Raw genomic sequence first — 12,482 nt, 5'->3', positions numbered from 1 at the left:
TTTTAAAATGCTTCCAGTTTCTTCTTCCCCAGATTTCTGATGATACGTATTTCACGTTGTGCTCCAGACACACACATTCAGGAACTTCTTTGTTTCCAATGGAATATGTGCTGTAGAGCTCTCCTATTGCAGAAAGCCTTCTTCACCTTTGTCAGTTTCTTTCTGATATCTTTCTTACTGCAACCTGTCTCTGTACTCTTACTTCCTAGACTGGAGAATTCTATCACTTCTTCCGCTCTGCATTGACTTCATATTTGCTTTGTTTATCCTAAAGCCATATTCTGTGCTTCCTGTACTGTCTGTCCCTTACAATAGATCTTCTAAGTCTTCCTTGCTTATGGTAAGGTGGTGTGTGAACCATAACATTATCTGTTCTCTTTCGACTTTATTCCTCTTCTGAAATTGTCTGTCACTATTTCATTGTTGCTTTGATGTACTAATTGCAGAACAGTTGTGAGAAGCTGCAACCTTGCCTTACACGCTCCCTAGTACTTCCCTGTCTTGACATTCCACGTTTATTTCTCCCACTTGGCTTTTGCACATTTACAGTTAATTCTCCCATCTCTTTACTTTAGCCCCCAGTCTTCCAAAGATTGTGAACTGCTTACTCCATTTTATATTTTTGAATGCTTTTCTAGGTCCACAAATGCTAGGAAGCTATCCTTATTTTTACTCATCTGCCTTCCATTACTAAGCACAACACCACAACTGCTTATCTAATACATTTTGTCTTTCTGAAGCCAAACTGTTCTTTTTCCAGTATATCTTCAGTTTTAGTTTCCACTCTTATGTACATTATTTTGCTCGGCAGTTTACAAGTGTGACTTATCCGACCTGTCATCTGACACAGTTGTCACATTTATCCATATGTGCCTTCTATGGTAATGTGATGGCAGTACTTGTCTGGAAGACTCATGGTAAGTAACATGTATCATAGATTTTTTTCCATTGCTGGATGGTTGCCTGTTTCCATTGTCTTTGATTCCGAGCAACCCGGTACCGTAGTGTTCCAGGCACCTGCTTCATGTAGTCAACCCTCTCTTTTGAGATCTTCCAGTACCTTGTTGCAGTCCCATTGCCCCCAGTGAAAAATTCTAGAGTCCACATGCTGTGATTTTCACTGTGTCTTCACTGTATCTATCTAAATTGTTTTTTCCTTGTTCTCTCCACTTCCACAAAACTACTCTACATTTTTTACTTTCGATGTTTCTCAGTGCTTCAGAGAATTTCCCCTTAATAGCATTGTATCCTAAATTTTCAGTATTGCTTTTATTCATATACTCCTTTTTCATTCTCTTCAGCTTCAATCTGTTGTTTATCACTACCAGATTATAGTCAGAGTCTGTTTCACACCTGGATATCCTGTGTAGACCAGGATTTATTTCTAAATCTTTCTCTAAACATAATATAGTCTACTTGATATCTCTCTTTGTCTCCTGGTCTTTCTTTTGTGATTTTGGTAATGAATGTTTGCTATAAACGGTTGAAACTTATGACAGAAGATTTAATCAAGTGAACATCAGCAGCTGAGGAACGTGTTTATAGAATAAAAATCCACTTCAATTGTGTGTGATTCCTTAATTTACTCCATGATTCCTTTCAAAGCCTAAAACTTTATCTTTAGGTGCCACCAAGTAATTATGGGAACATACAGGAATTGTATGAAATAAAATTGTCATAACTTCTGAAAGGTCTGCCTTAGGATGTTCAAAATGGATGGTCAGCTGCAGGGCATGATGGATGCACATGGCTTGTTTTAGCTCACTTGAATGTGGGTTCATCAGTAAGCAAAATTGGTTCATTTGGGGGACTGAGAATCTGTATTTCATGACCAAGAAGTCTCTTCACCCTCAGTGGGCGACTTTGTAGTGCGCAGTGTCCAGTTATGGTATAATATGTGTGATATTTCTTGATGGCATGGTGGCTACCGAATGGTATGTGAAGGTTTCGGTAGATGATTTCATTCCCATTTTGACAAGATGTGGTTCGTGCAAGACGGAGCATGACCTCATCGAAGCAGGAGAGTGTTCAATGTCGTGGAGGAGCACATTGAGGATGACTGCATTCTGGCTCTGGGGTACTCAGAGGCCACTGGCATGGGCCTTGATTGGTCGCCATATTCCCTTCTTCTTTTTGTGGGGCTATATTAGAGGCAACGTGTACAACAACAACCTCAAGACCTTTGCTGAGCTGAAAACAGCCATTCAGGAGTCATTGACATCATTGATGCTCAGGCACTTCAATTGATCATGCAGAATTTTGCTATTCGTCTGCACCACATTATGGCAGGCATATCAAACATGTCGTAATCTAAATCTGAATATCTGTAGTGACTTTTACATGTTGAATAAAGTGTGTGTACAAATTAATTTACTTTTTTTTTTCATATAGTTCAGTAGTCACCACCCTGTAACTACCACACATTTTTGTTCCCATAATTATTTGTTGGCACCTAATATGGAGTTTTATGCTTTGAAACCGGTTGTGGAAAAACATACAAACTTTCATCTCTCTACACAATGTTGCCTTAGCTTCAGTTCTTGGTCACTGCGCTGCTCATAGTAACTCTTGTTACCTACCTTTCTGTTCATAATCATGCCAATACCCATTATACCATTCATTGATACTGTTTCTATTGTACCCTACAATGATTTGACCAGAATTCTCTGGCCCCTTTACATTTCATTTCACTAATCCCCATCACTTCTAACTTTAGCAACAGACCCCCAGGGGGCTCACCACTCTTTGGCGGGTTTGTGCTTGGCTACCACAGGGCCCCAGCCTTGACAGCATTTTTACCTTCTGTGCTGCATGTCTTTCCTCTTGCTATTCTTTTTCCCCTCCCTTGGGGAACATGTCTCTGGTGTTATTGAGAATGTTCTGCATTGTCTGTCGCTGACCTAACAACAGTCTCACCTTTTGTTTTTTTGCTCCCTTTCCTTTCTTTGTTTCCCTTCTCCTCTTGTTCCTCCGCTTTGGCGTTTGAGGTTCCTCTTTCTCTTCTTCCTCCTTGTGTGCTCCTGAAGGTCGGCCCATGCATCTGACTTGTAACAGGTGACTGCGTAACATGTAATTCCCAGTTCTGGGTTGACAGGCAGGGTTCGCTCATACCCCCTGGTACATGCCAGGGCCAGGGAGGGGTGATTGCAGCTCAGGCAATCTTCCCAAATTGCTGATTGGTCCCTCTGTCAGGTGTTCAGGAGGTGCAACCTGAGGTGTGAACAGTCACCTAAGGTGGGTGCGCCCCCTAGTGAAGGGGGCCCCCAGTAGGAAGGAGCATGCCATCAGAGATGCTGGCAATCATGGGGGATTTTCTCACAATTAATCAGTCAGCTTCCCAATCAACATCTATGATACGTAAATGTAATGAGGCTAATGATTCAAAGACCCTTACCCAGCACGACTGTTCCTCATGGTCTCACGTACTGAAGACGGTTTGTCCTTTGCCATGGTAAATCTGTTTATTATTCAGAAAGGTGCTGATGCAATTGCTGGCCCTGTGAAATCCTGCTCTCGTTTACAGAATGGCATTTGGATTTTGGAAACTACATCTGATTCTCAAGCACAAATGCTTGCTGCCTCGCTTCTCCATGGCTGCCCTGTTTATGTCATTGCCCAAAGAACTTTGAATTCTTCCCATGGTGTAATTCACACCAGGCTGCTCGACTGTCTAACCGAGGCCAAAATCCAATCTTACCTATCTGATCAGGGTGTCACTGCCGTCCATCATGTAATGAAAAAGGTTGATCTCTCCTTACTGCCCACCCGCACCCTTTTTTCTCACCTTTGATAGAATTGTGCTTCCATCCAAGATCAAAGCAGACTATGAAATTATCACAGTTCAGCCATACATTCCAAAACCTATGTGCTGCTACCAGTGTCATCATTTCAACCACATGAGATCATCTTGTCGACACCCAGCCAAATGTGTAATCTGTGGTAGGGATGTGTACAAGAGTTATTGTCCGCCTCCTCCTCCCCGCGGTATCAACTGCAATGGCAGACATGCTGACTCCTCTTGGGATTTTCCCTTGTATCTTGATGAGCAGGCTGTCCAAGAGATCCGGGTAAAGGAAAAAGTGCCTTACCCAGTCACTTGCAAGTTAATGACTAGTCACAAATCCTGTGTTCTCCTGTCTGGCACCTATAGTTCTGCTCTTGTTATCCCTCGCTCCATGAAGGGCATGGCCACGCAGGCATGCGACCTCAAATTCAGCTCTGAGGTAGTGAAATCACCCAGTGTCAATGTAGTATCGCCATCCCCCCCATCCAGCTGTGCAACATGTCGTCAAACTCTTGCCTCAAGGGGCGAAGCCACCAGCTACTTAACCGATAGGCCAGAAAGGACAGAAGGAGTACTTCCATGAAGATTTCCTCCGTTCCTCCAGTGGAACAACACCCGAGTCTTCCTCTAACTGGAAAGGCTCAAGTAAGTCCACCAAAGGGAAAAGGTCTTCTCGTTCACCAACTCAAAGATCCTCTACAATGGTGTTGCCACTTAATACGTTAACCCGGCTAGCCTCCGTGTCGCCAGTGCTCACACCAACTGTTTTTCAGTGTTGGACTCCACAGACCGACAACACAATCAAACTGATGCTTCTGTGGACCCCATGGGGCAGGATACTCCTGCTTCTGTCCCCTGTCATAGTCTCTCTTCACCAACTGTCACTGGGCAGCCACCGAGGTGACACCCCTTCGTCTCTTTCTCATCATTACACTCTTCCAATGGAACGCTCGCGGCCTTTGGTGCCACAAAGAGGACTTACAGCTGCTTTTAGCATCACAGTGTCCCCTTGTACTCTGCATTCAGGAAACGAAATTGCACCCTCACACCCGCATTGAGCTTTCACATTTCTTACCAATTCGTTTTGACCTTCTCCCAGAGGTCAGCATTCCATCTCCTGGGGACATTATGCTGCTCATACGGGATGACATTCATAGTCAACCCACCTCCCTGACTATCCAGCTTCAAGCTGTTGCAGTTCAGCTTTCCTTTCCCTACCTGATTTTTTTCCGTCTGTACCATTTATGTCCCTTTGTCATTCGATGTCACCAGGGCACACTTCTTTCAGCTTATTGGGCAGCTACCTCCCCGATTTTCATGACTCAGTGACTTTAATGCATGTTATCCCCATTGGGGTTCTCCCAGGACCTGTCAGAGAGGTGCCCTCTTGGCTGATATTCTTAACCAACTTAACCTCTTCTGCCTTAACACTGGAGCATACTCTTTCCTTTCCGACTCCTTGCACTCCCATTTGGACATATCCTTCTCCACTGCCAGCTTGCCTATCGTCTTGAGTGTTCCATTCTTTCTGACACTTACTCGAGCAACCATTTCCCATGTGCTATCCATTTTCTGACTTGTATTCTATCCGCATGCACACCCAAATGGCAGCTTACTAAGGCTGACTGGCAGCTTTAGTCCTCCCTGGTGACCTTTGAAGAGCAAGATTTCCTCAGTTGTGATGACCAGGTGGAATTTCTCACAAACGTTATCCATACCGTTGCAGAACATTCCAATCCTCACACTTCCTCTTTACCAAATTGTGTCCCAGTCCCTTGGTGGACTGAGGCATGCCGTGATGCAATTCGCACACGGAGACATGCTCTCCGCATTTTTAACCACCATCCTAATGGCAAACTGCATTCATGATATCCAGATACGTGCAAAGTGTCATAGCAAAAGAGCTTGCTGGATTTCATTCATTAGTTCTTTTAACAGTTCCACCTCTTCCTCTCTCATGTGGGCCAACCTCCAATGGCTCACTGAGATCAAGATCCATTCCCCAATTTCCGACCTGAAAGTAGCAGACGACATCAGAGTGGATCCTATTGCTATCTCCAACACCTTGGGCCACCATTTTGCAGAACTTTTGAGCTCTTCCCACTATCACCCTGCCTTCATCCATCTGAAACAAGCGGAGGAGGCTCTGGCGATAACCTTTCTCTTCTCCAAATTGTGAGTGCTACCATGCCGCCTTTACTATGAGGGAGCTAGATCATGCTCTCAGTTCATTCCAATCCTCAGCCCCAGGGCCAGACGCCATCCACATTCAAATGTTGCAGCACCTTTCTCTTGCTGTCAAGCACTTTCTGCTTAACACATACAACTGCATCTAGGCAGAGGACACATTTCCAAGACACTTGCTTGAAGCCACCATCATACCTATACCTAAACCCGGTAAGGACAAAAACGTTCCTTCTAGCTACCGCCCCATCTCTCTTACCAGCTGCATTTGCTAGGTGATGGAACACATGATTAATGCCCTTCTGGTACAGTGGCTCGAGTCTCGCAATTTACTGATGAGTGCGCAGTGTGGATTTTGTTACTTTAGCCACCCATGTCATGAATGGTTTTCTGCCGAAATCCCAGACTGTCACTATGTTTTTCGATTTGAAGAAGGCCTATGACACCTGCAGGAGAACTGATATCCTCCATAGTCTCTGCACGTGGGGCTCCCATGGCTGCCTGCCCTGTTTCCTTCAGGCATTTTTAAAAGACTGAGTTTTCAAGGTGTGTGTAGGTTCTGCCATGTCGGACACCTTTATCCAGGAAAACAGTGTGCCTCAGAGTTTCATCCAGGGTGTTGTCCTCTTTGCTGTCACCATTAATCCTATAATGGCTTTTCTGCCACCAGGCATCTCCAGCTCCCTTTTTGTTGATGATTTTTCCATCTGTTGCAGTTCTCCATGGACCTGTCTCACTTGCAGTTCTCCATGGACCTGTCTGATGGAGCGGCATCTTCAGCGATGTGTTGATCATCTTTAGTCGTGGAGCATTGACAATTGCTTTTGTTTTTCCACTGACAAAACCATCTGTATGAATTTCTGTCGACTTAATTGGTTTTTCCCACCATCTTTATATCTTTGGCCTTTTGCCCTTTTCTTCATTGAAACTACAAAATTCCTCGGGTTCATGCTTGATAGGAAACTCTCTTTGTCCTCCCATGTGTCTTACCTGGCAGCCCGCTGTTCACAATTCCTCAAAGTCCTACATGTCCTGAATGGTACTTCCTGAGGTGCTGATCGAACACCATCCTCTGTTTGTACCGGTCCCTTGTCCATTCGAAACATGACTATGGGTGCTTTGTTAATGCGTCTGCCCTTTCATCCCTCTTAATGCTGTCTCAACACTATCCACCATTGTGGCATCCATTTGGCCCCTGGTGCCTTTTACACTAGCCCAGTTGAGAGTTTAACAGAAGCTGCTGAACTACCACTGTCCTACCACGGTGACTTCCTCCTCAGCAGGTATGCATGCTGTTTGTCTGCCATGTGTAGCCGCCCATCCTATGCCACCTCCTTCAATGATTCCTGTGATGGCCAGTATGGGGTGCGTCCCTCTTCTCTGACACCTCCTAGAGTCCGTTCAGCTTTTGCTACAGCGGCTTAGCTTCACACTACCTGCAACTTTCCCGGTGGGTGTGAACCCTTCACCACATTGGCTTTGTGAAACAGCCCATGTTAACCTTGGCTTTCATTTGCTTCCGAAGGACACTACTCCAGCCTTGGTCTATCACCTTCAGTTTCACGACCTTCGCATGGAACTTTGCAATAGTACCTTTTTATACATTGATGGCTCTTGGACTGACCGTGGGGTTGCATGTGCCTTCGTCATTGGCACCTGTGTCTTTCGACATTGGCTTCTGGCACACTGCTCAGTATTTACAGCCAAGCTCTTCTCCATTTATCAGACCACGGAGTACATCCGGCGACACAGCCTTTTCAATTGTGTCCTCTGCTCAGCCTCACTTAATGCCCTTCAAAGTCTAAGTGCACTGTACACCACCCATCCCTTAGTGCAGTTGGTCCAGGAAAACTGTCACCTGCTCACTCTTGGTGGAGCAGTGTGATATTTCTGTGGGTTCCTGGTCATGTTGGTCTGCCAGGAAACAAGCCGGCTGATACTGCTTCCAAGGCTGCAGTCCTCGTACTTCAGTCCCTCCAATGATCTCTGTGTTTCTATTTGTCAGGAGGTAGTGTCCCTTTGGCATCGTCAATGGTCCTCCCTTCATGGGCTTATTAAGCCTCTCCCAGCAGCTTGGACAACCTTCTCTTGGCCCTTCTGCTGGGAGTAGGTCATTTTAACTAGGCTGCGTATAGGGCACTGCCTTTTTAGCCATTGTCATTTGATAAGTGGCGCTACCCCACTACTTTGTACACATTGTGCCCAAGTTGTAACTGCCTGCCTCTTCCTTATGGAATGCCCAATTTTTAACCGTTTATGTTCCCACTTGGGTTTGCCCTCATGAGTTATCGGCTGTTTTAGCATATGATGGGCAGGCTGTTGACCGTCTTTTACTTTTTACCCGCCAAACCAATGTGGCAAAGTCCATTTAATTTTTAGTTTTCGACTTCCATTTCTGTATGTTGTTGTTTTAGCCCTTTTTCCACGTGCCCCCAAGGGTTCGGCATTCATTTGCTGGGTACGGGCTTCGCAACCACGGGGTTCCTGAGCTGGGGATTGGTAAGCACCAGCAGTCCCGTCACCTTAAGTTCTGGGCATGCTGTTGCAACTGACAATCAGATGGTTGGAGGAATGGTCTCGCACCACAGGTTTTAAATTCTCATTAGAGAAAACAGTTTGTGTTGCTTTTAATCGTTCCTGCTCTCTGTTTAATTTGCCTGTTTTAAGACTGGGGGTACTGATCTCACTTTTAAGGAAAAGGTGAAGTGTCTGGGTCTTATCTTTGATGAGAAGTTAACATGGTTGCCACACCTTAAAGAAATGAAACTGAGATTTCTCAAGGCCTTAAACATCATAGGTCTTGGGGAGCCGACAGAGCATGTCTGCTCCAACTTCATAAGGCCTTCGTGCAACCCCAGCTTGAATACAGATGCCAGATTTATGGGTCAGCAAGGCCTTCATACCTTAAAGTGCTGGATACCATTCACCACGAGGGTATTAGGTTGTCAACAGGGACTTACCACACGAGCCCTGTTGTTAGTTTGTGTGCAGAGGCTGGTGAGCCTCCGCTGTCTATTGGACGTCTTCTTCTCGTGGTATGCCACACATATAGGTCTTTGCCTGTTCCTACATCGCCAGCATCCAGTTACATTGTTCAGCTGCCACTGGAACGGCTATTCAATCATCGATCACAAGCAACATGGCCATTTGGGATCTGTGCAAGGGAGAGCCTTGAATTATTACAGGTGGGAGGGGGGGGGGGGGGGCATTAAGGTCCAAAGCCAGGGGTGGAGTAGGGTATCCCCATGCTACTACCAAGGCCTAGATTGCTTTTAGAACTAACTATTTACAAGAAGTATTGTTCCCCAGACCATGTTTATAAAATTAAATTTAATGAATTTTTACGTAGCCACCCAGATTTTATTACTGTCTACACAGATGGTTCAAAGCAGGGAGATATTTTAGGTTGTTCTGTCGTGTTCCCTGACTCTGTCCTCAGGATAGGGCTCCCAGAGCAGTTTTTAGTTTATTATGCGGAATTGTTTGCTATCATGAGGGCAATGGAGCAGATGAGACATTGCTGTGACAAAAAATTTATTATCTGCTCCAATTCTTAAAGTGCCCTTCTCGCTGTTGGACAGATGTACCCAGCAGATTGGATGGTGCAACAAGTGCAGGACACTCTCCTTCTCTTGCCCAGGCAAAACAAGGAAATCGTTTTGTGCTGGGTTCCAGGGCACATAGGCATCCAGGGTAATGAACTCACTGATGCTACTGCTAAGGAGGCTTGTTCCTTTCCTCCTCCTGCCAGCTGTTCAGTCCCTCTGTGGGCTGTCACTTCATTTGTGACCAGAAAGGCAACATTTTGGTGGGAGTCCCAGTGGCTGGAAGTGAGGAACAGTAAACTACGGTCCATCTAAACTTCAGTGTGACCATGGATCACCTCCTTTCGCTTGCGATGGTGTGAAGAAGTAGCCCTTACTTGGCTTAGAGTGGGACATATTGCCCACTGACACACGGCGTGCTCTTACGTTGGGAGGAGCCCCCAGTATGTCGGAGACGCGGGACAAAGCTGACATCTTTTAACCGATTGTGTTCTCTTGCCGACCTGAGGCTTGAACTGGATATCCCACAGGATCTTCTCTCTATTGTAACTGATAACAAGGTGAGTATTGTTTGTGTCTTAAAATTTTGTGCGGTGTCTGGAATTCTTCCCAAAATACTTGGTGTGCAATCTTAATGTGTCACATATTATTTCTAAGTTGTCATCCAGCCACACTCATTGGTCCCTTTCTTAACAGTGTCTTTACAGGTATTTTCTCCATGATTTCGTTTAGTTATCCCACTGTGTCTCACTGGGGTTTTATTATGGGCTTTTCTGAACCTCACATTTCTGGTGTTGCTTTACGTTTCCTGTGGTGGGATCAAACGTAGTTTTTCAGTTTATTGATCTCCTTCCATAGATTATGGAAATCTTCTTCAGTATAACTTTAATGCTAGGGTGCTGATGACGTAGCTAAATCATCATCATCTTTTTCCATGTGCCTGTTTTTAGCTGTCTTCTATTATGTCAGTTGGGACTGACATATAGTCATTTTTAACTCCTCTCTGTCTTTGTGTTCTGTAGTTTTGATTTGGACACGTATGACCTCAATTGTTTTTTGCACCCTAAAGCAATGCAAAATCAAACCCTTAGTAACAGAACTGTTGTTTCAGATTATCCTCTTTCCCTACAACATTACATGCAATGCTTTGATTTGTAGAATATATTCTTATTTTCCCGAGCAGCGTCATTTGAAGATTCAAATGCGAGAATAGTTTACCGCTAGAATGTTTTTGAATGAAAATTATCAATATATTTAATTTGGATGACTGCATATATTGTGGATGCATATTAAATGTATTTAATGCAGTGGTTTCCATTAACTTCTGTATCAATATTCTGCTGATTGTTGTTGAATTTTCTGCCCTTAGGAGCATTTCCCAACCCAGTGGCAAGAGAGTGGTCTGAACTTTTACTCTCTCATTTGCACTCTTTTAACGAGGTCACTGTCATTATTGTCAAAGTTTTAAGCAATAACTAGAATTGAACCTATGACCTTTCTGGATTCATAGTTAGTTGCTATCCCTAAAACGAGATTTTAACCATATTGCACAATTATGTCAAAGAGTTTCTTATTTTATAAATTTTGAGTTATCAGTGGAAGGTAGAGGTAATTTTTGACAGAACACATTGGAAAGTAAGTTGTCATGTGTCTCCAATTTTTTCATATCCAACTAGAGGATCAGCATGTGTGTTTCAGTGGCATTTTTATCACTGTATAAAACAAAATAAACACCACCCTAACAAAACCTTGAAGGCTCAATAGTACAGTCTCATCTCAAGGCAAGAAGAGCTCTTGTCAGGACTATCAGGTGGACAGTACTTTTCGAGAATTGGTTTATCCTAATCTTATTTACAGTTGCAGCTATACAGACAATCCTGTAAATTCATGGTCATCATTATCCATTTGGATTACACAGATACAATAAATTGCTTTTCAGAATTGCTAGCACACCAGCAGTTTTCCAGTGTTTTTGAGCAGATGAGTCAAAACATTCTGATCAGACAAGTATCAGGACAATACAGTAGTAAATGATGAACTTATGTCTGCCATTCCAGACCACTTCAACAGAATGGGCTTAAGTGTAACCTACAAAAGAATGAACTCTTTCAAAAGCGAGTTGAGTATTTCATCTACATGTTCAATCTTAAAGGACTTCAACTGAATTGACAACATATGTAAAGCATAGAAAAAATTCAAGGGCCTACCAACTTAAGATCTTCAATCATTTCTTGACAAAATAAATTATTATGTGTATTTTATGTTGGACCCTCTTCCTCACCAGTTACAAGTATTCTATTTACTATCGATAGACAACACAACATGCTAATGCCAATGTCCTGTCTAGACTACCTGTGGGACCAATCTCACATTTGACTCTCAGAGGCACTATGCTCCCAAGAAGACAGCATCTTACAAAACTGTCTTCAAGAGTGCCCTGTTGATTACACTGTGTCATGCTGGTTCATTTATTGTAGATGTCATAATTTTCGCATCTGTCATCTGTCAAAATTACAACAGCACCTAATCCAAACAAGCCAGCATGACACACAGTCTAACCCAATATCCAATAAGAACAAATTCTCCATTGTGTATAAAATATTGTTGTCATGTGGATCACATCATGCTAAATAATAAATGTGACTTATGAAAATGGGCAGAGCCTTAAATGAGTTATTTAGTATATAAACAGCAGCTTTGGTGTTAACATGTCTTTCTTCAATATTTGATAGCTGCAAGACACAACACACTGAAAACGTTTATAAAACTCAACGTCAAAACTCTCTTTTGTACAAAAGTTGGTCAGCATTTTCAGGTAAATATTCTTCTTGATATTGTAATGTACAGGATGTCAAATTGTTATCTTTCTTTCTACACTCCTGGAAATGGAAAAAAGAACACATTGACACCAGTGTGTCAGACCCACCATACTTGCTCCGGACACTGCGAGAGGGCTGTACAAGCAATGA

At 43.6% G+C, this 12,482-nt stretch overlaps 1 pseudogene; it reads left to right on the top strand.

Annotated features, from left to right (window-relative positions):
• LOC126419665 (protein HIRA-like) overlaps nucleotides 1–12,482 on the top strand; it is a 294,055-nt pseudogene that overhangs the window by 87,749 nt on the left and 193,824 nt on the right.

The sequence above is a fragment of the Schistocerca serialis genome, chromosome 9, assembly GCF_023864345.2.
Source record: "Schistocerca serialis cubense isolate TAMUIC-IGC-003099 chromosome 9, iqSchSeri2.2, whole genome shotgun sequence".
Taxonomy (NCBI): Eukaryota; Metazoa; Arthropoda; class Insecta; order Orthoptera; family Acrididae; genus Schistocerca; species Schistocerca serialis.
This window is presented reverse-complemented; position numbering and strand designations above follow the sequence as displayed.